The sequence below is a fragment of the Maniola jurtina genome, chromosome 15 (assembly GCF_905333055.1).
Source record: "Maniola jurtina chromosome 15, ilManJurt1.1, whole genome shotgun sequence".
NCBI classification, from domain to species: Eukaryota; Metazoa; Arthropoda; class Insecta; order Lepidoptera; family Nymphalidae; genus Maniola; species Maniola jurtina.
Window position 1 is genome coordinate 3,315,948 of NC_060043.1, and position 25,005 is coordinate 3,340,952.

A 25,005-nucleotide genomic window follows, 5' to 3' on the forward strand; every position below is an offset into this window, starting at 1 on the left:
ATATCGATAGAGGAGGTCAATACGGTAGATAATCACAAATAGAGACTGGTGGACCAGTCCCATTTTTTATATAGTGCTTTGGTCTACAAAGTTTGGTGTATAATAAATTTAAAAAAAAAAACTGCACATTCTAATTTTGTAAGAGGTAGGCCGTCTACACGAGATTCTTACTCTATGGCAGAGGTCGCGTGCGCAAACGCCGTTAGCGCGCGCTGGATATTTATAATGATCGATATTCCCCTCATTTCTACCGGGCGCGCTCCGGTTACTGGGGTCATTTTACTTTAAAGGCTATTACGCTGGTAAATTAATTTAGATTAAGTAAAAAGTTAAGCTACTTGTATTTAAGTTTCTTAAGTATCCTGCTGCAGGTCGATTGCGAAAGTGTGATTATCACATTTGATTGCTTGAATTTCAACTGTTATGATTGGCTGAATTGGCGGTTTCCTTGCTGTGACAATGAGTTTTAGCCAATAGCGCAAAATATCGGCCAATCATCACACTGTAGCTGTGAAATTATAGCTGTCAACCCGCTGTTTGATTGCGAAAAATCTACATCAATCATCGTTAAAATCTAAATTGTTGTAATTGGCTGTATATCTGGTATTCTTGTTGCGACATTTCATTGTAGCCAAAAATGAGGGAGTGTCAGTAAATCGGAGTTGATTGGGATCGTCACACTTTCAAACTCCGGCGTGGGCGGCAGATCTTACTGCTCTGGGATACATTTGAGAACTATACAGGAGATATTCTACTCCTTGAATAAATCCTACGGCTTAGCATAATATACCACTACTACTAGAAAATACTGCTTTAGTTTTAATTAGATAAAGAGTGAATAGGCACCTTCTAGGTAAACGCGTCCTATCTTAGACCACATCATCACTTTCCATCAGGTGTGATTGTGGTCAAGCGCTTACCTATAGCGAATAAAAAAAAAAAATTGAAAATATTACAGTAAAACTATTGCTACATAAATAATAATTAGATAAGACTAGTTTTAGCCTTATCTAATTACTGTACAAATTGTTCCCGTGTTCAATGGTGCCAAGAATACTGGTTGCATTTCCATGGTTTCTATTTCCAGGTTGATCCTTTGCGTAGAAAATGAGCCAGCTCTTCTGTCACCAGATGAAGCTATTGATTGCGGTGAAATGTCTCGTAAAATTGTTTTAGCAGTAAGACTCCATGGCCCCAGGGTCTCCACTACAAAAAATGAACAGAAATGTAACTCTCAATAAGAGAGGCATACCTACCTTTTTTTTCTACACAGGAAATAGCTAACGCATACCCTTCCGTCAGGGGGAAAGGAAGGGTTATGTGGGGCTTGCACCCACTAAAACCTGTATTTGTTCCTCAACAGACTAGTGGTTGAGCGGGTATCACTAAGAGGTATTAGTATTATTGATGGATGATCTTTGAAAAGAGCAACCGCCGAGTTTCTTGCTGATTCTTCTCGGTAGGAAAGGCATTCCGAACCAGTGGTAGATGCTTTTGACGATTCAAAAGAATTTGTAAAAGTCTAATTGAATAAATAATTTGAATTTGAATATTCAACGCGTACTTAGTGACCGCGTAAGAGAGGCATACCTACTTGCGCCGCTTACCGGTTTCAGCCATTTCTACTCTAAATTAATATAATAAATTCTATCTGTATTTATTGTACACAAAGTTTGCATGTATCTGGTAGGTAGGCGAGGTAAAAGCATGACCGCGCCACAATTAGCCATATCGCCTGAATCTGATAAGCGGGTGAAATGGTATCACCGCGGACAATAGAGGCCTTCTGAGTTATCTGCACTTTGTTTATTGTTGAGTTTGTCGGGGCGAAATACTGCGCCGGCGGCGTTGCTTTTCGTGTAAATAATTACTAAGTCCTTAGCTGTATTACAAAGGCTAAGCAAAGATCTTGAAATCCTGAAGACCACGGAAGTTGGAGTACTTTGACCATATTATGAGAATCAGCAAATACTGTAATGTATTTTTATTCACATACAAGTTAGCTCTTAACTGCCATCTCACCTGGTGGTAAGTGGTAATTAGTCACGGCCGAAGCCTCCTACCAGAACAGACCAGAAATTCAGAAACTATTGAATTCCAAATCCTGCCGGGAATCGAACCCAGGATCTCCCACTAATAAGACCACGACGCTTACCACTGCGCCAGTGTGGTCGTCAACTGAAATGCCTATGCTCGTGCTCAACTGTTATCACACTAATATTATAAAAGCGAAAGTTTGTGTGTATGTGTGTGTGTGTGTGTGTGTGTGTGTGTGTATGTTTGTTACTCCTTCACGCAAAAACCACTGGACGGATTTGGCTGGAATTCGGAATGGAGATAGATAATATCCTGGATTAGCACATAGGCTACTTTTATCCTGGAGAATCAGAGTTCCCACGGGATTTCGAAAAACCTAAATCCACGCGGACACGCGGACCAAGTCGTGGGCGTCAGCTAGTCACACTAATATTATACAGGCGAAAGTTTGTATGTGTGTGTGTGTGTGTGTGTGTGTGTGTGTGTGTGTGTGTGTGTATGTTTGTTACTCCTTCACGCAAAAACTACTGAACGGATTTGGCTGAAATTTAGAATGGAGATAGATAATATCCTGAATTAGCACATAGGCTACTTTTTACCCCGGAAAATCAAAGAGTTCCCACGGGATTTTGAAAAACCTAAATCCACGCGGACGAAGTCGCGGGCATCGGCTAGTAATACATAATTGTTGCAATTATTTCTGCAACATCAATAATTACATCCAATGCAAGACTTATTAACTTTACGCGATTTATTATCGCTCGGTTATTAAAGTTTACGCACATTTTTTCTTAATAAAACAGATCTATAATTAAGATGAAGTGGTTGCTTCGTTAGCGGTTGTTGTGCGTATTGCTCTTGCGCACGCTTGGATGGTGTACCGCATGACCGTTCGTGTGCATCTCGAGTTTTTGCCAATAGTTCGTCCCATTGCGCACTACGGATCTTACATTATACCTGCTGTAAAATATGAAAATACGGTGCTAACCTCGTTTTTGGTCTCCTATTAGGTATATGATTTGATTTGAATTAGGGCATGCACCTTCAACTTTCCGGAGCTATGTGCTGTATGCGTTCTAAGCAATTAAATATTACTTGCTTTAACTGCGAAGAAAAACATCGTGAAGGAACCACCATGCCTGAGTATTCTCCATAACATTCTAGGCAGTGTGTGAAGTTTGCCATTTGCACTTGGTCAGCGTCGGGACGATGGTGAAGATAGGAGTTTTAAAGAGAAAACAATGCGGTTAGTTCCAGATCCTTCCGCGTACAATTCGACTTTTTGCGAGTGAGAATTTTACCTTAGGTTTTTACAGAACTTGTTATCAGATAGGTAGTATCCGGGACGGAGAAAACGGTCCCAAATTTAGTCAACCATCCAGTTACAGACTTGGATCAACGTTGCTTATGAACCTCGTTCTTCTCCAAAATAATTCAAGATTAATATTAATTTACTGCAGTGCGTGAAGGGGTCTATTAGCAATTTTATTAATTACCGCGGGATGTGAGTACAGAGCGCGGGTCACATTTGCCGGGGAATGAGACCGTGGCGTGACCGCACTGTTGCAAAGCGCAAGGCATCCTTGCTACATTGTACCTACCTTAAAAATAAATAAAAAAGATCCCGATGAATTGAGAACCTCCCCCTTTTTTTAAAGTCGGTTAAAAAGACGACTAAGAGCGGTTACGTACTCATCCGATCCGAATCCGTGAAAATATATAAAAAAAACTCGGACCGAATTCGTATATTGCTTACGTTACGTACTAATCCGATCTCTGATCCAAGTCCTATTCAGTGAAAATCTTTAGCATCTACGTCATATGGCCGATTGAAAACGAGGCACGTCCAAGATATTCTCACGGATGACAGACGGAATTCGGATGACGGAAGTCGGATCTAGTGCGATCTGATCTGATCAGGTGTGATTGTGGTCAAGCGCTTACCTATAGTGAATAAAAAAAATAAAAATTTAGAAGCTACTATACAAATAGTTCTATGACTATTTCGGTACGTATTGATAGATGATAAAAAATAATTAGCCTGGTTAACTCGTTTATCTATGAAGTTATTATCTATATACTACGAAATAGAAAGTATTAATACGAAAAATAAACTTTTACAAGTACTTTTGAAGTAAATATGCATTTACAATTAACAGTGCTTTTCCTACCGAGAAAAACCAGCAATCGGTGGTTGATCTTTTTAAGGATTCGACACTTTGGTATTTCCACTTTTTATCCCAGAAAACCAAAGACATTCCACGGGATTTAAAAAAAAACACGTGAATGAAGTCGCGTCCATCGTTTAGTACAACTTAATTTTTTTCTTTACAACTCTCCCAATATTATCTTTCATCTTTTAATATCCATCATGTAAAAGTAAACTAGTGAAGAAAACATACGAGAAAATCTCATCCATTATAATAAAATAGGGTCAAGTTATGACCAGCAATGCGCAAGCAAGATGCAAGCAAGCGAGTTAACGGCAGGTAAGTATAAAACAAAAATTGCCTCGCATTCCGGAGACAATGCGGGTGTCATCGCGGACACTTCGGCTACCGGTCGGCACGCGGCTCATATTCTACCCGACAGTCTTCATTGCCTTCGCAATCCACTTACTAGTGTTGTGCGTGTCGACACTCGATATCGATGAATTAGTTCACATTGAAATAATCGTTGGTTAATTACAAAAATTGCCTCGCATTCCGGAGACAATGCGGGTGTCATCGCGGACACTTCGGCTACCGGTCGGCACGCGGCTCATATTCTACCCGACAGTCTTCATTGCCTCCGCAATCCACTTACTAGTGTTGTGCGTGTCGACACTCGATATCGATGAATTAGTTCACATTGAAATAATCGTTGGTTAATTACAAAAATTGCCTCGCATTCCGGAGACAATGCGGGTGTCATCGCGGACACTTCGGCTACCGGTCGGCACGCGGCTCATATTCTACCCGACAGTCTTCATTGCCTCCGCAATCCACTTACTAGTGTTGTGCGTGTCAACACTCGATATCGATGAATTAGTTCACATTGAAATAATCGTTGGTTAATTACAAAAATTGCCTCGCATTCCGGAGACAATTGCGGGTGTCATCGCGGACGCGGACACTTCGGCTACCGGTCGGCACGCGGCTCATATTCTACCCGACAGTCTTCATTGCCTCCGCAATCCACTTACTAGTGCTGTGCGTTTGTCGATACTCGATATCGATGAATTAGTTCTTACAGAAATAGGTGATCGTTGTATAAGAGTGTGGTGTATGAAGTTATATTACAATGCGGGTGTCATCGTGGACATACTTTGTCTTCCTGTCGACACGTGGTTCACGTGGAAACTTGCCGAGTTTCGTGCTGTTTCTTCTTGGTAGGAACGGCATTTCGAACCAGTGGTAAATTATTTTGACGATTCAAAAGCACTTGTAAAAGTTATTTTGAATAAAAATCTATTCTTTTTTCTAACTCAACATCAGACTTATCGGCAAAATCTAAGTACATCCCTAGACCGCGAGTGAAAGAGGCGTGCGCGGGTTGCTCTCATTAATCTTTCATTTCTACGTTATATTATTAGAGGAACGGGTTTGCACGGATGCTGCGGGCCGGGAGAGGGGGGAGAGGGCGGAGGGGGGGACGTGAACCCGATTGAACCCTCAGTAGCACCTGCCGCGTCCGGCCTCAACCGTGTAACGATTTACTTCTATCCTATGTAACGACCGAGCCTGCCTTAATAAGCCTATGTTACTTTACTTTATACCTGACTTTGTTAATGCGACTTTCTTGTAGGTGCGTGTTCATTGTAACCTACTTTATTGTTTAGATAGGTACGGCTTCTATTTTGATTCTGATTTCAGTTGCACATAAATCAACCTTCTACTTGTCTTACTAGGTTAACTATTGTTTATCGATTCGGTTTTGATACAAAGTAGATTTCCTACCAAACGCCCAAAAAATAACGTTGGTTATAAATATTAAGACCGAAATTCATAGCCAAGATAAGGGCTTCTTTAGAGGACGGTTCGAAAACGACATTTTATGTATCATATTCATAATTTAACCTTTATGTAATACATTAGGCATTATTGTACTAGGTTTTGGGCTTGGTTACATTTACGACGAGACCGTCGTAAATGTAACCTAGTGCAAAAATATTTATTCTACTTAATTGAGTTATAAGTTGTATTAAAAACTAGTGCCCAACTTAGCGGATACGGAATAATAAACTAGCTTAAATCAGCTAAGTTATTTTTATATGACTGCCCAAAAAAATTAGTGTACCTAACTTATTTCAAATTCAAATTCAAAATATTTTTATTCAATTAGACTTTTAGTTCTTTTGAATCGTCAAAAGCATCTACCACTGGTTCGGAATGCCTTTCCTACCGAGAAGAACCAGCAAGAAACTCGGCGGTTGCTCTTTTCAAAGATTTGATACACAATATTATACCATGTATGAAAGCAATTGAAGTCCCGCGCATTGCTGGAGCGAATTGCAGGTCAAATCCACGCTCTTTAATCATTTACGTATACATACATACCTAATATTCGATTGTATAATTCAGGTTTCATATAATTATTTATTTATTTATATTAGATGTTTCAAAAGCAGACTTGCTAAACATTTCCAATTTTGATAATGAAAGAAAAACGCCTGGGGTTTGAATAGGTATAAAATATTTCGGGTTTCAGTTCTCTTCTTATTCATTGAGCTATATTTTTTATAGCTTATATCCACTACGTTAAAGTTACTTAGGCTTTAAACTGAAAGTAACCATAGATTAGCTAATTTTAATTACAGGCCAACAATACAGAAACAGTCTTACTAGTTACTACGTTGTATAGGAGCGGAATTGTAAAGCAAATATATAACAATTGTAAATCATCGGCACTAATGCTATCGCCATGATTTACGCTGTTGCACTGTTTTAGCTGCGGGCTGCCCGGTGTTGACCGCTGGTCATTATAATCAACTGTTTTATGTGTAGGCTCACTATGCTTCACGCAAATCGAGGATTTTCTGAGCCATAAGGGGTAAGCCATAGACAAGAGATGTCAGTTGCGGTGAGCTTACGGCTCAGCGCGAGCGCTACACAGTTAATTATCAAAGTCAAGCCTCATAGGATATTGTAAATGAAATAATTACCTGATTTGCAAAATAAATCAATTCAAATAATTTCATTTCAATGCTGAGTTAGTCACGAATCACTGCTAACTTAAGGCTTTTTAACCAACTTTAAAAAAGGAGGAGTTTCTTTTTTTTGTCGGTCATACTTCCGAGGTGGTCCCATTTTAGTTTAGTGAAGATTTGATGAATATCTTCGTAGATAGAGAACAACAGGTACTCCTCAATGGATAAGAGTAAATTGCTTGCGATCGGTGTAATACCTTAGTAAATAGTAGGTTTTTAACCAGGTATAGGTATATTTTAATACAGTGGGGCCACTAAAATCTGAAAAAAAAAAAAACACTAAAAAATCGGTTTTTTTTTTATTTTTTCTCCTAAGGAATTTCCCAGAATCCTAGTTGCATGGTGTCTCTACACGCAAGTGTTGAATCGTCCACCAATTACCGGTGTGAGGTGCTCGATAATTGAATGCATGGTTTACGGCGGCTGCTCGCTGGATCGACGGCAACCATGAGGATACTGCAATTATGATGTATAACAGTATAACTATTAAAGGAATTTCCCAAAAATCCTAGTTGCATAGTGTCTCTACACGCAAGTGTTGAATCGTCCACCAATTACCGGTGTGAGGTGCTCGATAATTGAATGCATGGTTTACGGCGGCTGCCCGCTGGATCGACGGCAACCATGAGGATACTGCAATTATGATGTATAACAGTATAACTATTAAAGGAATTTCCCAGAATCCTAGTTGCATGGTGTCTCTACACGCAAGTGTTGAATCGTCCACCAATTACCGGTGTGAGGTGCTCGATAATTGAATGCATGGTTTACGGCGGCTGCCCGCTGGATCGACGGCAACCATGAGGATACTGCACTTATGATGTAGTATTATACGCTCGCTGTTTCATCCATTGTTTTCATAGCCGTACTATTATGTTTTATGTATGGAATGCCTTGCAAAATCTGTTCATTCTATTTCAAACTCTGGTTTATTTCCAACTATATTCTACGTATTCTTCAAGTAATTATAGGAATTTAATCTTGACCTTGTATGTTAGCATCTAAGGTATGACCTGTTTTTGGCTCATTACTTACCACGGGTATCAGAATTGAATAAGAAGTCCACCATACTGGCCAAGATTGACAGACTTGACTTGATACACCTTCGAAAACATACAATATATAAAAATGCAAAAGTGTCTGTCTGTAAGTAGGTAGGTACTTAAACAGGGTGTTTGGTAATTAGTATGTAAAGACGACACGTACCCATGCTACTTTGATCTGATAAATACAATGCTGAAATATAATGACGAAATAAAATTATAAAAATTTCCATACAAAATTTAAAAAAAAATTATGTCAAAGTTTTCACGAGGGCACGTTAGGGCCCTGAAAACTATGACAAAAAAAAATTGTATGGAAATTTTTATTATTTTATTTCGTCATTTTACTTCAGCATTGTATTTATCAGATCAAAGTAGCATGGGTACGTGTCGTCATTATATACTAATTACCAAACACCCTGTATATCTGTTATTATTTTACGACCCATCTGTTTAACCAATTTTGATGAAATTCGAAACCGCGATTGTTTGGATCCCAGAATCTACTTTTTATCCTGAAAAATTGAAGAGATTTTATAAACCTTATAATACACGCGGACGAAGTCGAGGTAATCATTAAGTAAGAATATAAAAGAGAATACTTGATAATTTAATCAACCTTTTAAAAAAGCGTAAATTTAAATTGAAAGAAATAAGTAGGTGATAAAAATAATATTTTATTAGACGTACTTTGAAGACCAAGCTCACGTCCCGTTACCAGTGATTATGTGGTCACGCAATAAACTTATACAATTAAATACAAAATAAGCTTTCATCTCAATATCTATACAAGTATACATATATTACTATTGTAGAAAAGTGGTGTCTGTACAATGGAAATATATAAAAAAAAGTAGCAGGGGTTGTTATTATATCGATGCCGAACCCGAAATTGTAATAATTTTTTTTTGTCTGTTTGTCTGTGTGTTTGTGCACGCTAATATCAGAAACGGCTTATTCGATTTAGATATTGTAGTAAGCTTCACTTAACATTTAGTGTTTATTTCATGTCAATCGGTTCATAAATAAAAAAGTTATGTCAATTTAAAGAATCACGCTGTCCGAAAAGTCACTATTCCACGCGAACGAAGTCGCGGGCACAGCTAGTAAAGAATAAAAAGCATCATGAAGCCATTCGTAAAACCAAGCAAGCATTACTAGCACGCGCCAACCATGCAGTAAAAAACTAGGTAGGTAATATGGTTAATTAAACGTTTCGCAAACATACAAAAAAAAATCTCTAGAGTTCCTATACAAGTTGGGGTTAAAAATACTCTCTCGATGTTTCGAGATCCCTGGGGTGGCCTTTTGAGTCGGGTGTATGTGAACATGGTGAAAAAACTTGTGCATTGAGTTCCTACTTTGGGTTAGAAAGACTTTCTGCATTGTAATCCTTGAGGAGTTCTAAATTTTCACTACGTTTCATTCGAATTTACTATAGGTATGATGTTGTACCAAAAAAAAAACGTGGCTATGTTGATACCTATGTTTTTATTCGCGTTGTAAGATATTTTACTTCAATTTCCTACTTTTTCAGATAAAATGCCAAAATTAGTAGATAGTTGTTTATCTTTTAACAAACAGAAAAAGTAAAAAAAAAATATTCAACTACAAAAAAAAAACTTATGCCTATCAGACCGTACTTATTTCCGGAGGGTTGATGGATTCTTGACCTCTGCACTGTTCCGCAAAATGCTAATGTTGTACTTATGTAAAAAATTATAGAGGAAATATTTCTACTAGTAATATTTCCACTATAATTTTTTTAATTTAATTAATACTAGGAGTTTTCTAATATAGATATAATACTGGTAAATTTTTAAATGAAAAGGGGAAAATTTTAGGTTCCGTCTTATATGACTTAGATAAAGTACGCCACGTACCTACCAAGTCATCTTCTTCTTCTAGTGCCATCTTCTATCGGTGGTTGTTAATCATTAAGGCTAACTGGATTTTGTTCACCGCTGCTCTAAACAGTGACCTTGTACTCATATTGAACCACTGGCGAAGGTTCTTAAGCCAGGATGTTCGACTACGGCCAGGTCTAGGTTTGCCTTTTATCTTGCCCTGTATTATATGCTGTAGCAAGTCATATTTTGAGTTTGCGCATTATATGTCGCAGATATTCGAGCTTTGCACACATACCTACCTAGTCATAGAGTAGTAAAAACTATCACACTAATGTTATAAAGGTGAAAGTTTGTATATGTGTGTGTGTGTGCGTGTGTGTGTGTGTGTGTGTGTGTGTGTTTGTATGTTTGTTACTCTTTCACGCAATAACTACTGAATGGATTTGGCTGAAATTTGGAATGGAGATAGATAATATCCTGGATTAGAACATAGGCTACTTTTTATCCCGGAAAATCAAAGAGTTCCTACGGGATTTTAAAAAACCGAAATCCACGCGGGCGAAGCCGCGGGCATCTTCTAGTAGTCACTAAATATTTCGCATTCTACAGTACTTAATCTAGTTTAATGTAGCTACTTGACCGTAACACAAAGCTTTAAGCTCGACCCCTCACATTTCCGCATATTTTTATATGATTTTTTGCTTAGTGTTGTCAGTCAAGTGTGATAGGTAAGTACAGCTAAGACACAGTCGCGTGGCGCGCGCGTGCCACGCCAATTACGCTCCTGCAGCTTATTGCCCGTCTTCTCATTACTGCGATTGAGAATGCGCAGCCGACTGTATCGCCTGCCAGGTCAGCGTAGGCCGCGTACTGAATACACTCACTTTTGTACGATTTTCTTTTCTTTTTCACATTTTTCCTAACATGAACCTAGAAGTCATCGAAGGTAAGCGTGATCGGAGAAAGGCAATCTTCCTTTTATTATGTATAAATTAGTATTTACTTCAACGAATTAGGTTAATATTATAAGTAGCATGATATAAGTAACAAAATTTAAATATGAGTACAGTTACAGTCGCGCGTTGTTTTGTTTTGGCAATTTAACCCTTGACTGTGATCTCACTAGGTGATAAGTGATGATGCAGTCTAAGTTGGTAGCGGCTAAAATAGTGAAAATTGCCAAACTGGAAAATATGTATTGCGATGTTCAAGTTTAAAGAGTTTATCTTACTACAGGATAAACAAGCCTTTACCCAAACGTTTTTGTAGAAGCAGCGTTTACTGAGTTGCGCTACGTTTTTGCGAGGCACCGTGTGTGAACAAGGTAATTTATTCTAATTACAAAGTTCACGAGCATAGAATAACGTAATAACGTTGTAATTATGAATGCGATTAATTATTTATTCATTCACTATTTTATATGCCTGTATAACAGAATAAAATCCGATTTGTTTTAGTAGTATGTATCTATTTTATAAAGAAAAATTAATTTAAAATAAATACTATACTAATTTATGGGTCTAAAACATTTTTTAATTATGACAACTAGACGAAGTTCCCGACTTTGAATCCGCATGGATTTTTTTATGAAATTAAAAAGTGAAAAATTTATTTTCTTCCCAAAAATAACGTAACATCAAACGTTGATTTAGTAAAATGGACATCTCGCTTTTTTTAGTTGAGTTTTTGTTGTTGTATGAAGTATGTATGTAATATACCTACTTTATTGCACTACAAAACACAAATAGCTGATAATGAACGACACAAATGAATGATGTTTTTTTAATAAAAATAGCGAGCAAACGAGCAGGCGGGTCACCTGACCATTTGCGACCATGGGGAGCACTCTTAAAAGCTTCAAGTAACAATATGGTGGTTTACCTGTATGGTGAATTGTTGAACATCTTGTTTGCTGGCATGATTACCGGTTGACAAACGCACCGACCCGTGGCAGTAAGTGGCGCGGGCCACGACGACTTCCGTTACGACGACGCGTGCTTGACATCCTAACATGTACAAGTAAATACGACGTTTGACAATCCCTCTGGCTCAGTGGTGAAGCAGGTTTTTAAGTGGTTTGGTAGTTTAACTCGCGGAAGGAGTATTTTGTAATTTTATAATTACTGAATGGACTCAACAAGGTATGATAATACCTTTTTTTATCGTGAGGAAAATTCGCCATGGATACCACCGGGCACAGTGGTTGTATCGGACTCCTACCGACTAAAAATTTCACGAAGTTCCATCTCACCGCTCCTCCGTTACTCCGATAGCGGATGTCCGTTGCAGCAGACCCAACATTTTGACACTAAGTGCCCTCGAGCACCGTTAGAGGCATGCCGGAACCACAGCACGCCAACCGATACGAGCCCCGAGAACCACTCTGTGAACGACGGGCTACCCCGCGTCATCATCCACAGGTCCTCCCGAGGGCTAGGGTTTGCCGGGAGGGCAATTTCCTTTCCACGTTCCCCATCCTCAACATCTCTCTCACCCGTCACCAAACTGGACAGGCGGTAAACCGATGGGACAGCCAATGATTGGATGGGTGATCAAAATACTCATCAACAACCGTTCAACTCAACCACACCCTCCTGGTGTGGTCCTGTGGTGGAATGCAGCTTCGCTCCTGGGGCTATGCCCCCCCGAAAAATAATTTGATAGAATGTTTAATTCAATATTTGGTTTTGGGTCACCAAATACCAAAATTTCTGGTTTGTAACTCATTTACAAGCTAGAGACCTGTGACACGCCGACAGATAGACAGACAGACAGACAGATAGCAGAGTGATATTAATAGGGCTCCGTTTTTATGCTTTGACTACGGAACCCTAAAGAGACGAAGTTTGAATTATTTACTGAACTAACTTCTGAAAGTATTGAGTTTATTTGAGGAATGAACAAATTAATGTAATGGAGAGACTTAGAGTGCCTTTCAAAAGTTATAAAAATAACCAGGTGCAATTTTAATACCGGCAATTATTATCATAATGCCGGAATGAAAGAAGCAAGTAAATTATCTGCGGTGAAACTATAACCACTATTATAGTTTACGTGTTTATTTTATTATGATTTAATGAATTCAATTTATTGAATTGAAACTGAGTTCCCATTGCATATTAATTAGATATATTTTATCAGATAGCTTTTGCACTATCCAATCTGAGATTTATCTTATTAGGTAGGTAGTTACGTGATAACTTGCAAACAAGTGTAAATTAAAAATTTATAATACCCCCGACAAGTGAAGGTTACAGTAACTAGAAAAGAGCTGATAACTTTCAAACGGCTGAACCGATTTTTTTGGATTATAGCTAAGAGAACACTCTCGATCAAGCCACCTTTCAAACAAAAAAAAAAAAAACTAAATTAAAATCGGTTTAGTAGTTTAGGAGCTACGATGCCACAGAAAGATACACAGATACACACGTCAAACTCATTCACACACTCCTCTTTTTGGGTTGGGGGTTAAAAATCGTCGTAGGTATCAATATGAAACGATTTTACTTTCGTTGTCTACAAAAAATAAGTCTGTCATCCATACTTTCATGCAAATATTATAAATGCGAAATATGTGTAATTGTTTTTTTGTCTGTCTATCAGTTTGTCTGTTAGCTTTTCTCGCCAATACACTTAGTCAATATTGATGAAATTTTGTAAAAAGTTAACTCGTTTCCCGAAGACGAACGCCTAGGCTATTTTTTATCTCGGGAAATTAACACACACACAAGCGCAAGATTTGTCTTCTTGGAATTATCCATTTGGAACGAAAATTTGACTTTTCTGGTATTTCACAATCTTTGGTTAGAACAAAAAAGTGCAATGCCCGGCAAACAACTTGAGAATTGCGAGAGCACGCGATTGGTTGATCAGACGGCGCGGATGCACGCGATTGGTTGAAACTTGAAATCCGTCTACTTTCGCTTCCTGGATTCGCCAACTTTTTCCCACTACACTGCTTTACGTCCAAGTTGTTTGCCGGGCACTATATTAAGTAGTTTAACAATCCAAGTTTTTAAGCTGGCAACCCTACTATTGAGCAATATGTCACAATTTCATCGGGTACGACAGTTCCGTAGGCAATTTTCTTTCACCGTTTATTTCCAATGATGCTGTTACACGGCACTATGAGACATAATAACTTATATACAGCAACAGGCTTGGGTAACCAATGGTAGAGTTTAGAGTTACGCGGATGACATTTTAATTTTGAGCTGGAAAATTAAAAATAAATGAAATGGTCAAGTGCAAGTCGCACTCGCACATAAATGGTTCCGTACAAGAAAATAATCCTTTAATTTTTTTAAATTTTGTGGTAACCATTTTTAAAATTTTATTATTTCTATAGCGGCAATAAAAAAACCTACACATGCTGTGAAAATTTTAACTCTCTACCTATTGTGGTTCATGTGATATAGCTCGCTGATAGACAGACGGATAGACGGACAGACAATGGAGGCTAAGTAATAGGATCCAGTTTGTACCCTTCGGGTACAGAGCCCTAGAAAGTAAAAAATAATATAATTTATTGCAGAATACAATTATTATTTAGGTATATGCAAGAATTAGTGTAGTTCTATTAGTAGTAGGTATAATATTTTTTGAAGCCGAAACCTGAACCCTGGGATATCTCCACGTTTTCAGAGGTGTGTGAAGTCAGCCTATCCGCACGTGGCCAGTGTGCTAGACTACGGCCAAACCCTTCTTCTTCTGGGAGGAGACCCGTTCTCAGTAGTGAGCCGGCGATGGGTTGATCATGATGATGATGGACGAAAGTTCTGTCAACGAACGTAATCTATACTAATAAATAAAATTGGAGTGTCTGTCTGTAATCTATACTAATAAATAAAATTGGAGTGTCTGTCTGTAATTTCGAAATAACTACCTCATATAAAGCTCATATGGTTATTTGAACGATACCATAACCGAATCACACGTTTTTAAAATTTTTGTCTGTCTGTCTGTCTGTCTGTCTGTTTGAAAAGGCTAATCTTCGGAACGGCTGAACCGATTTTAACGGGACTTTCACAGACAAGTAGAGGATTCATCAGGGTGTAACATAGGCTACTTTTTTAACCGACTTTCAAAAAAGGAGTTGTGTTTTTCTACCTATGTATACCAAAATCTCCGAGATTTCTGAACCGATTTGCGTAATTTTTTTTTTAATCGATAGAGGAACTTTGCGACATTGCCCTATAAAAAATTTGGATTCCAACTCCTCAATCCTGATGCTGCAGGGGATCTGATCACCAAAGTGGATGGGATTTAGAAACTGTCGTCGGTTATAAATTGATATTGAAGGTATATTTTTACCAAGTAAAGACTTTGTCGCGCGGTACGGATAAACTACTTTTGTCCTGGGAACTCAAAAGTTCCCACGGGATTTCTAAAAACCTAAATCCACGCGGGCGAAGCTGCGGGCATCAGCTAGTATTAAGTAAACCACTACAAAGTGATTCAATAAACGGCAGTTCCGATCTACTGACCGGCACATTAGTCTTTAGCTCGCTCCTTTGTTACAAATCACAATTACCTGTGTAATTTGCATGCTCATATATCACGGGGAGGACGCAGGGGATTTCCATTTGGCCTCCTTCAATCATAATTTGAAGTCATCATCAAAACATGAACATTATGTTTAAATTTTAAAAGCGATTCTATCTTTCCTAAATAGTATCTACCTTATCTTGAAAAAAAAAGAGATTGTAAGTATGTATTTCATTCATAAAATGTTGTCATTGTTTTCATTTTCTACATTTATCGGAAATTATCATCAGCGTGGCTTATCCGATATATTTAAGTACATACTGTAAGAATATAGTTTTAGTCTGGCTTATACCTAGTACTAGCGTAAATCTATAATATGGATGTTTCCACCTCACTATAATTTATTTAGAGACACTTTTCCAGAAAATGTTATGACTTTTCTTTAGGTTGACAAACGTTAGTACGTAAAAAATAATTTCAAATAGGTAAATATAGAGTATCTGCCCATAAGTCAGAAATCATAATATTATAATCAAATAGAAATATTTATATTCAAAATGCCATATACCATAAATGTCGGCAACATTGGAAAACTCACCAGTGCGTGAGAATACAGGCCTGTCCGGTTTTCTCAGCCAACAAGAGCATTCCCTGTGATTACAGTTTGCAAATGCGTGTGTCGTAAACATTGTGGAGACAGCTGTAGTGTTTATGAAAACGATCTGGGTCGGGGGCTATGGAAACAAGATTGCTTTATGTGAATAATTTTCTTTTAAAGACGGTCATTCAAAAACGGAATGAAAATATTTTTCATAAATCCTTATCGGGTTTTCAGGGGTTTCCTACGTCAAAGATGATCTTATCTTGTAGATGGTTTTGTTCGTTTTTAGGGTTCCGTACCCCAAAAGGAAAAACGCCATGCATCCGTTACATTGCAAAACAAAAACAGTAGGTATTTACAGTGAGTCCCGGATTTTCCCATTTTATGACAACTGGTGAAATTGCATAGAGTTCTAGTTTAATTAACGTTGCTAGATAATAGGCTGTTTTCGAATTATTTTCTGTATGAGTTAAAATCGGTGACACACTGCCCCGACATTATAGACCAACAGAACCATTTCTATTTGCCATTTAGAATTCTATGAATCTAATAATAATTTAATAATAATAATAATTTATTGATACTTATACATACATGGGTTACATAGCAAGATTGAGATTCCTACCTTCTGCACTAGGAAATACCTGTATTGCAGAAGGTAGGAGTACAAAGTTTAAAGTTTTCTTAATTAATTTCTAATATTCAAACTTAACTAGGCTAAAATTATAGATGACTGTGTCTGTGTGTGTGTGTGTGCACTTGTGTTTAGTAGTTTAATAGACATAGATATACATATTGTCGTCGTGAAACGTCTCTACCACGACAACAGGCCTGTTATTTTGATTGCCAGTCGTGGTTTATGCTCCCGTGGTTAGCGCGCGCTCTCCCATGACGCCATCTTGCTTTTGGGCGGGAAATTGTAACTACGTAATGGGGTACAGTACCTACATATGAATACTTAATAAAGTCTGATAAATTGGCTGTTGTTGCTTTCGCTGTGATTTTTTTACAATATAGGTACTTACTTCCTCACTAGGTGAGCAGACGACATCAAACGAGTTGCAGACAGAGATGCTGCTGGTACTTAATTCCTAAGCCGTGTGGATTTGGAAAGTTTTGCTGGTGAATTGATTTTTTAGGAACCAAGCAACAACTACTTACACTAATTTAAGGCTTAAAATCACACTATCACACTTCACACTAATATTATAAAGGCGAAAGTTTGTATGTGTGTGTGTGTGTGTATATATGTTTGTTACTCCTTCACGCAAAATCTACTGGACGGATTTGGCTGAAATTCGGAATGGAGATAGATAATATCCTGGATTAGCACATAGGCTACTTTTTATCCCGGAAAACCAAAGAGTTCCCACGGGATTTTGGAAAACCTAAATCCACGCGGACGTAGTCGCGGGCGTCAGCTAGTAAAAGATATATTTAAAAAAGCGACTTCCAAAACCACTACTTATTATTTTAATACCAAATAAATTTTTAACTTTGTAGTGTAGTTGTAGTAGTAAAATTTTGGAAGTCGGGGTTTTTTTTTTTATATTGTAACAAAGTTAACCTTTGGTCACCCGACCGTGTGCCAACGTCCGTAGCCTTTCGTAGCCCTATAATCTGGGAAATGTAACCAGTCATTTGACGTCATGACCACTGCGCAAGAAATGTCAGGGGACAGCGTGCTGTAATTACGGTCTTGTGCCCCTCGTGCTATATGGAGGTCATAGAATGTCATGTGGTTATGGTATGTTGATCTTTGATATTGAATTTTGTAAAATGCAAGTCTCGTAAGTACATTATTATTTTTGCCCGACGAAAAAAATTGGTTGTCTGTAAAGTCGGTTTACTGGCGATAGTTGAACGTGACAACAAAGGCCGATTGTGCTTCTTTGTCGCTCGTTCCACGCTCTCGCTTGCACTTCAAGCCTTACATGGAACGCCTCAGAGCGAGGTAACGCCGCATGAGTCATGTTTTTTCGTGCGTGCAGCCGGCTCTATCGAATTATAAGACGTTGTCACGTCAAAAGGAGGGCTACAATTTTAGTAGGTAGTCTAGGTATGTTTGTATGTTCCACCGTAGCACCTAAACTACTGAGCTGATTATGATTAATGACGTGTTCATCGTTTCATGGTATGGTCCGGGTTACATAGGCTACATATTTTGTACAAACTAACTCAATATGACGGATGTTACATCCAAAAAAGGGGGACTCTGAATTATTTATCGTTATCAATTATCGGTATCTTATCGAGTGGGATGTCAAACGAAAGAGGAGAAAATTCTGAGTTCAGAAAAAAACACAATAAGTAGTACAAAATACAGAAAAATAATTTTAATAAAAAGTATATTTCAGCGTAGCTATTATTATCTAAGAGCAGTCGGGTTTTAGTTTTGAACTGATCTACAATCCACGGAATCACGGACAAGATTACCACCTACAAATACAAATCTGTGAAACTGACACATTGACTTCTGTGGTAGCGGGAAAATAGTCCATAAAAAAGAGAGCGGATACACCCAACAGAACGCCGAGCCTCGAGCCGTACAAGACTGTAATTATTAACTTCACCGGATACCTAGCAAAAACTTGAACAGACTATAGATCATGTAGGGAAACCACAAGTTCACTCCACGCATCAAAAAACTCTTCAAGCAACTTTAACTCTCAAATAGTAAACTATTGAGTTGATAATCGTTTGATTTAAAAATGAAAATGATAGGTTGTTCAAGAAAAACGTTGCTCACTTCTGTACGCCACCAGCTAATAACTGGCACGAGCCAAACATTAATGTGATGGGAAGAGAAAAACATGATTGCTGCTCTATACTGTATCATTATGATGGTAAGGTATTTTCTTTTGATTTAATTTTTGTATCAATATTTTAGATGTATAAATTTTCCTCAAATCTATCCAACAAACCAACAACCCTAAAAAAAGGATCAGATTAGAAAATCTGTTTATTAAAATAAACTTTTACACAGTGCTTTTGAATCATCAACTGAATTCTACTCTGTACCTGGTTCAGAATTTAGACTTTAATTTTCAACCGACTTCTTTGATATTTAGGTATACCTATTGTAGATGACGCGATATCCTGATCTCATAGTTAGAGTGCTCATAGACTGCGATTCTGAAAAGTGTAAAAAATAATCAAATTAATCCAGGTCTACTAAACTTAATCGTATTCTTGCTAGACTCTAAATACCACAGTCAGATGAAAGGTAGTAGAGTAGATTTCCTGGTGCCAAAGAAACCTAACCCTATTCTGACCAATCCGTCTGTCCAGGTTTTTATTGTATCTATAATGTGTTAGTTATACCTAAGTTGTTGATAGGTAGCTGCATGAATAAAATGACTCATGATTAGCATGCCTAATATTCTTATTAAAAAAAACTTACTTGTCGGCCTGCTATACCCAAGTCTTGTAAAAGTTGTGGTCACGACACAACAGGTGGCGGTTCAATGCGTGGGATGACCTTTAGTCCGCTGGGCCGAATAGGTACCTTAAGAAGATGGTGGGAAGTGGGTGGATGAGGAAGGTGGAGCTGCAGAGGACCGTTCTGATCACTCCTTCCGGGAAGGCATCACACTATCACACTAATATTATAAAGGCGAAAGTTTGTATGTGTGTGTGTGTGTGTGTATGTTCGTTACTCCTTCACGCAAAAACTACTGAACGGATTTGGCTGAAATTTGGAATGGAGATAGATAATATCCTGGATTAGCACATAGGCTACTTTTTATCCCGGAAAATCAAAGAATTCCCACGGGATTTTGAAAACCTACATCCACGCGGGCGAAGTCGCGGGCATCGGCCAGTACATTATATCAGTGGACGCAGACTGATGATGTGATAATGATCTCTCTTTGCTATGAAACAATTGCTTTACAAATATAATAACAATTTTATCGAAAGCTAATACATAATTGTAAAAGAATCAATTTCACCAATCTTTCTGTCAGTCGCATCGCCTCACCTGCTCCGAGTCTCGTCATAACAGCCACAAATCATCGGCTATTAGACAAGGTGAATCAATTTTAAAGTCATCAACACTACGATTCCGCTTTTCAGTTTATTACACGTTCAACTGACAGTGGTGCCTACCTACCTGCTCCAAAGGAACTTGGTATAAACCAATCTAACGGAACCAGACTACCGGAACCAGACTACCGGAAAGCTTCTTTTTTACCTTCTATTCTTTTGTAAGAAAAACGTAAAGTTCTGCTATTTAAGATTTTAAGCGTTTGCTTATTATTATTAGTATTTTGAATTTCTTGGTAAGCATCAAAGTTCTAATATCTTAACGTTTTTTAAGCCCCAACAATTTCTGATAAGAGAAAATTATTCCACGCATTTCAAAGACCGTTTTGCGTCCTGTTTTTAGTCAATAAGACGAGGACTAAAATAATAACTCATATTTTCTTGTAATCACAAAAACTCGTGAGATGTCGTGGGCCACGGCAGAAGTGAAACTTTGTATACCTCGTCTTGCTTAGTCATATATTATCGTGGACGCGCTGTCCAACAGTAAAGTGCGTTTCATCGTAACATTCTTGATGTTATATTGAAATAATATACGAGTAGGTACATCCAACTCTAGTTGTTCAACTTTTTGTAAGTTAGGTCCCTATATTAATCATGCGTAAAGAAGTATCGCTTCAAAAATTGATTCACTTACGAGTATCATACTTTTATAACTAAACTCTGTAATAGCATATTTAAAAAAGTCGAGTGAGGAATACACCTTGTGTCCACTAATGGCAAGAGCGAGCGATAAATATTCATCGCTGCAAAAACACGGAGTGCGCACGCGCCGACGCCAGACATCGCGCTTTCTTCTCCTAGATGTACGAATACTTGGAGGAGGTAACACTGAGGCCACACGATGCGTTTCCGGTGCATTGGTTGCAATTGATTCTTCTCGGTAGAAACGGCATTCCGAACCAGCGATAGATTATTGACGTGACAACGTCTTATAATTCGATAGAGCCGGCTGCACGCACGAAAAAACATGACTCATGCGGCGTTACCTCGCTCTGAGGCGTTCCATGTAAGGCTTGAAGTGCAAGCGAGAGCGCGGAACGAGTGACAAAGAAGCACAATCGGCTTTTGTTGTCACGTTCAACTATCGTCAGTAAACCGACTTTACAGACAACCAATTTTTTGACGATCCAAAAGTACTTGTAAAAGTTAAACTGAATAAAAACATTTTGAATTTCGAATTTTTTTGCATTGCAGCGCCCCGTACTGCTGTGGAGTGTGGATTTAAGTATTGGGTGCCACACGGGCACTGCATTACCGCTCCGGCAAAAAGTACCTACTTGGAACCCGCAATCCACCATCCCTCCCCGCGTCGTTTCTCTGGTCCCAAGTACGTTGCGCGTCCGGTGCAGCGCCGTCCAACGTCGTAAGGCATTGTGTGGTATGGTACAGTGTTCTATGTAGGATGACGCAGCGGCACCGCACCACCAACGCAACGCATCGTGTGGCTTCATTCTAAGGTAACAAAACGCTGTACCTCGAGAAAAGAAATACCTACAGAATATAAAAAATTGGGATCTTTTTATTTATTGTATTGCCTCTTTATTGCACTTTTTATACAAAAAATGGTTTGGGAATCTGTTTATGTATTCGGTAGTTTTGGCCTTTTGTGTCTGGTGTTTTCCATTTTCCATCGGCCCAACAGTTTAATCGATTTTGATGAATTTTGGTACAGAGTAACATAACATCCCGGGGGAGGACATAGGCTACTTTTTATCCCGGAAATCAAAGAGTTCCCACGGGGTTCTTGAAGGCTCATCCGTTTATCCGATTTATTGGTACAGAGGTAGCTTGCATCCCGGAAACTGACATAGACAACTATTTAAGAAAGAGTTCTTAAGAACCTAAGTAGCGGGCATCATCTATTTGTAATACAAAGAGTCTTAGATTTATATTCGTAGCTCCGTGCTACAGTTCTCCGCTCTCGATCGCCGCAGGTCAGAGCGTAGAAAAAGTTACCAGGCCGATACGCCCGCTATGCGCTGCGTGTTTTACTTACCTTACCTGTCTTACTTAACCGACTGTCTATAGAAGAGCAAGGGTTATGTTTTTTGCTTAAAATAACATTATAATAGTATGCTGTCTTTAAAAATTTTTGAGACATAATTTTGTTTAAGATTCATTACTGAAAGGCTGACAACGCATGGGCGGTTCCTTTGGTGCTGCAAATTTTCATGGGCGGCGGTAATCACTTAACATCAGGTGACCCACCTGCTCGTTTGCTTGCTATTTTTTAATTAAAAAAAAACCAGTCCAAACCTTTCGGCCTACCTATAGTGCGCGACAGGTCGAGATGGCAATCGGGTGGGTTAAGTTACAGTTACAGTTAAGTACTGTAAATACTGTTTACGGATTAAATTACCAAAACAGATCCCGCGGTAATCAATCTTTAATTAAAGAAGTGAAGTGAAGTGAAACATGATCTTATGTTTTATTCAACACCTTTAATTGAATGTCCTGCTCTGCTTATATGCGCTTTAATTTGAATAAGCTCTGGTGACCAAGATAGTCTTTACAGGGTTCCGTAGATCGTACCCGAAGGGACCCTATTATAACTAAACCTTCGCTACCGTCCGTCTGTCTGTCAGCGGGCTGTATCTCCTGAAATAAGTAGAGAGCTGAAAGCACAGAATATGTATTAGGTACTGCTATAACAACAAGTAGTAAAGTAATTCAATCTACCAGTGATGGCAATATTGCTTAAAGGAAGCCTTTGTGGTACGCGACCACAATGCACGACGGCGACATGCGACAATAAGGCTAGATGTGCACAGGAAGTAAAATCACCGGCTGGTCATAATAAAGCCGCCTATATACATCATTCGGAAATATTATATTCGCTGGGCTTTCATCGTGTCAAGTATAGTGTGTGTCAGCCTTAAGACTAAAATTTTCACCACAAGCCCATATTGTATTTCTTGAATTTTAAATGCCAACGAACCGACTATCAATGAATATTGAACCCGTGTTCGTACGAAAACACCTAATCTATTCAAGTGGCTAGTCGTAGGGGTCGTGACATGGGCGACGAGGATGCAAATATATTTAAAACATGTGATAAAAGAGGACAGAAACACAGCGTGTGTTCGGGTCATAAGGCAACCGATATGTCATAACCTGTTGAAATGAAACGGTACGATACGTTGTGCGTAACGAAAGAAAGGGATGGTAGGAACAATGACGTGAAGGGTTAGATGTCAAGCAATGTGTCGCGGCCTGTGCGAAGGGGATAGATTTATAATATCACTGAATGTAAGTGAAGGACAGCTGTATGGAGGTCAAAAGACGTGCGTCGGCAACCCTGACCTCAGAAGTCGAGTCGTGGGCCGTACTCAGGTTTGTACGTAAATAAAATGTTTAAAATGTTTGCTGGGAACACAGAACGGATTGTTCGCGGTTTTCAATAGCTCGGCGTTTGGCGTAGAATAGTTATAGTTTCCTGCTGTCGTTAAAATAACTACGGGCATTGTATTGTTTAACTTGTCTGCAGTAAAGTAAGGTTATTGACAATATGTTTATCTATCTATACATAGATACATATTTGGTTTGACGTCTCAATTATTAAGTTTGGAGTTACTCTCAGTAGTTAGTAGATCAGTAGTTTGTAGAATATTTCAAGAGGGGACCGAAATTTTTTATGACAGCCCAGCCTTTAATGCACTTATGGAATTAGGTTTTTTAAATATCTCGAGGGAACTCTTTGTCTTTCTGGAATAAAAAGTAGCCTATGCCCATTTTCGTGATCCAAGCTATCTCTGAATCTTTCGTCAAATGGGTTTAACAGATAGGCTGTGAAAATGTAATAGACAGACACACTTTTGCATTTATAATGTCAGGGCTTGGGTAGATTATTTGGCAAATATTGATTAATTGGCTATCGCCACAATATTCGACTGAAGATATTTAATAATCCTAACAAATCCAAGATTGCCCAAAAGTTTATGACCACTTCCAAATAATGCCTGCATTGTGCTTTCGCGAATTCGTATTATTCGTTTTTCAATTCAAAACTGCATGCCAACTGAATGGTTTCGGCCAAATCTTCGGCCCATTTTTGCCGAATGTTTGACCGACGGTGGTTTTTTAGCCGAAAATTGCTAAAGCCAAAGCCGAAACTAAAGATTCCGTCGAACACTATTATTCAACCAACTAAGCTTAACCATAAACGCTACCTGTATCAGGACATAATATAGGTACCTACATATTTACTTTACCTACTTACATATTTCCCGGGACCATAAAGGATTCTTACATGATTAATAATAAATCTAACCCTACGCAGACGAATTCGCGATCAAAAACTAGTATTTATTACCTAATAATCGTTTTCACGGCCGTCCCTGATCCAATACACTAATGAATCGGGACTGGCGGTATAATTAAACAGTTCGCGATCCGAACCATGTTCAGAAAGTAATATGTTACAGTGACGCTGTGGGGCACCGTTCCGAAAAACTAAAATAACACAGTAAATTTCGCGATATTTATACAGTGATACTGGGATACAGTTAAAAAAGTTAAAAAAAAACCAGTTAATACTTACGAAAAATCTTTTCAACAGTTCGCGGTCCGAAAGATGTTCAGAAAGTTATAATATGTTACAGTGCCACTGTGGAATATAGTTCCGAAATATAAAAAAAATTAAACAATAAGTCAATAAAACAATTCTCTCAAAAAAATATTAACAAACTAAACCATGCGCAAGCGCATTTTCAGCGGCGAAAATGTTTGAACGATGTACAGAAATTAATA

At 38.4% G+C, this 25,005-nt stretch overlaps 1 protein-coding gene across 1 annotated transcript in view; it reads left to right on the plus strand.

The window, feature by feature from the left end:
- LOC123872287 (ataxin-2-like) overlaps nucleotides 1-25,005 on the plus strand; it is a 302,090-nt gene that overhangs the window by 11,295 nt on the left and 265,790 nt on the right. The window lies entirely within an intron of this gene.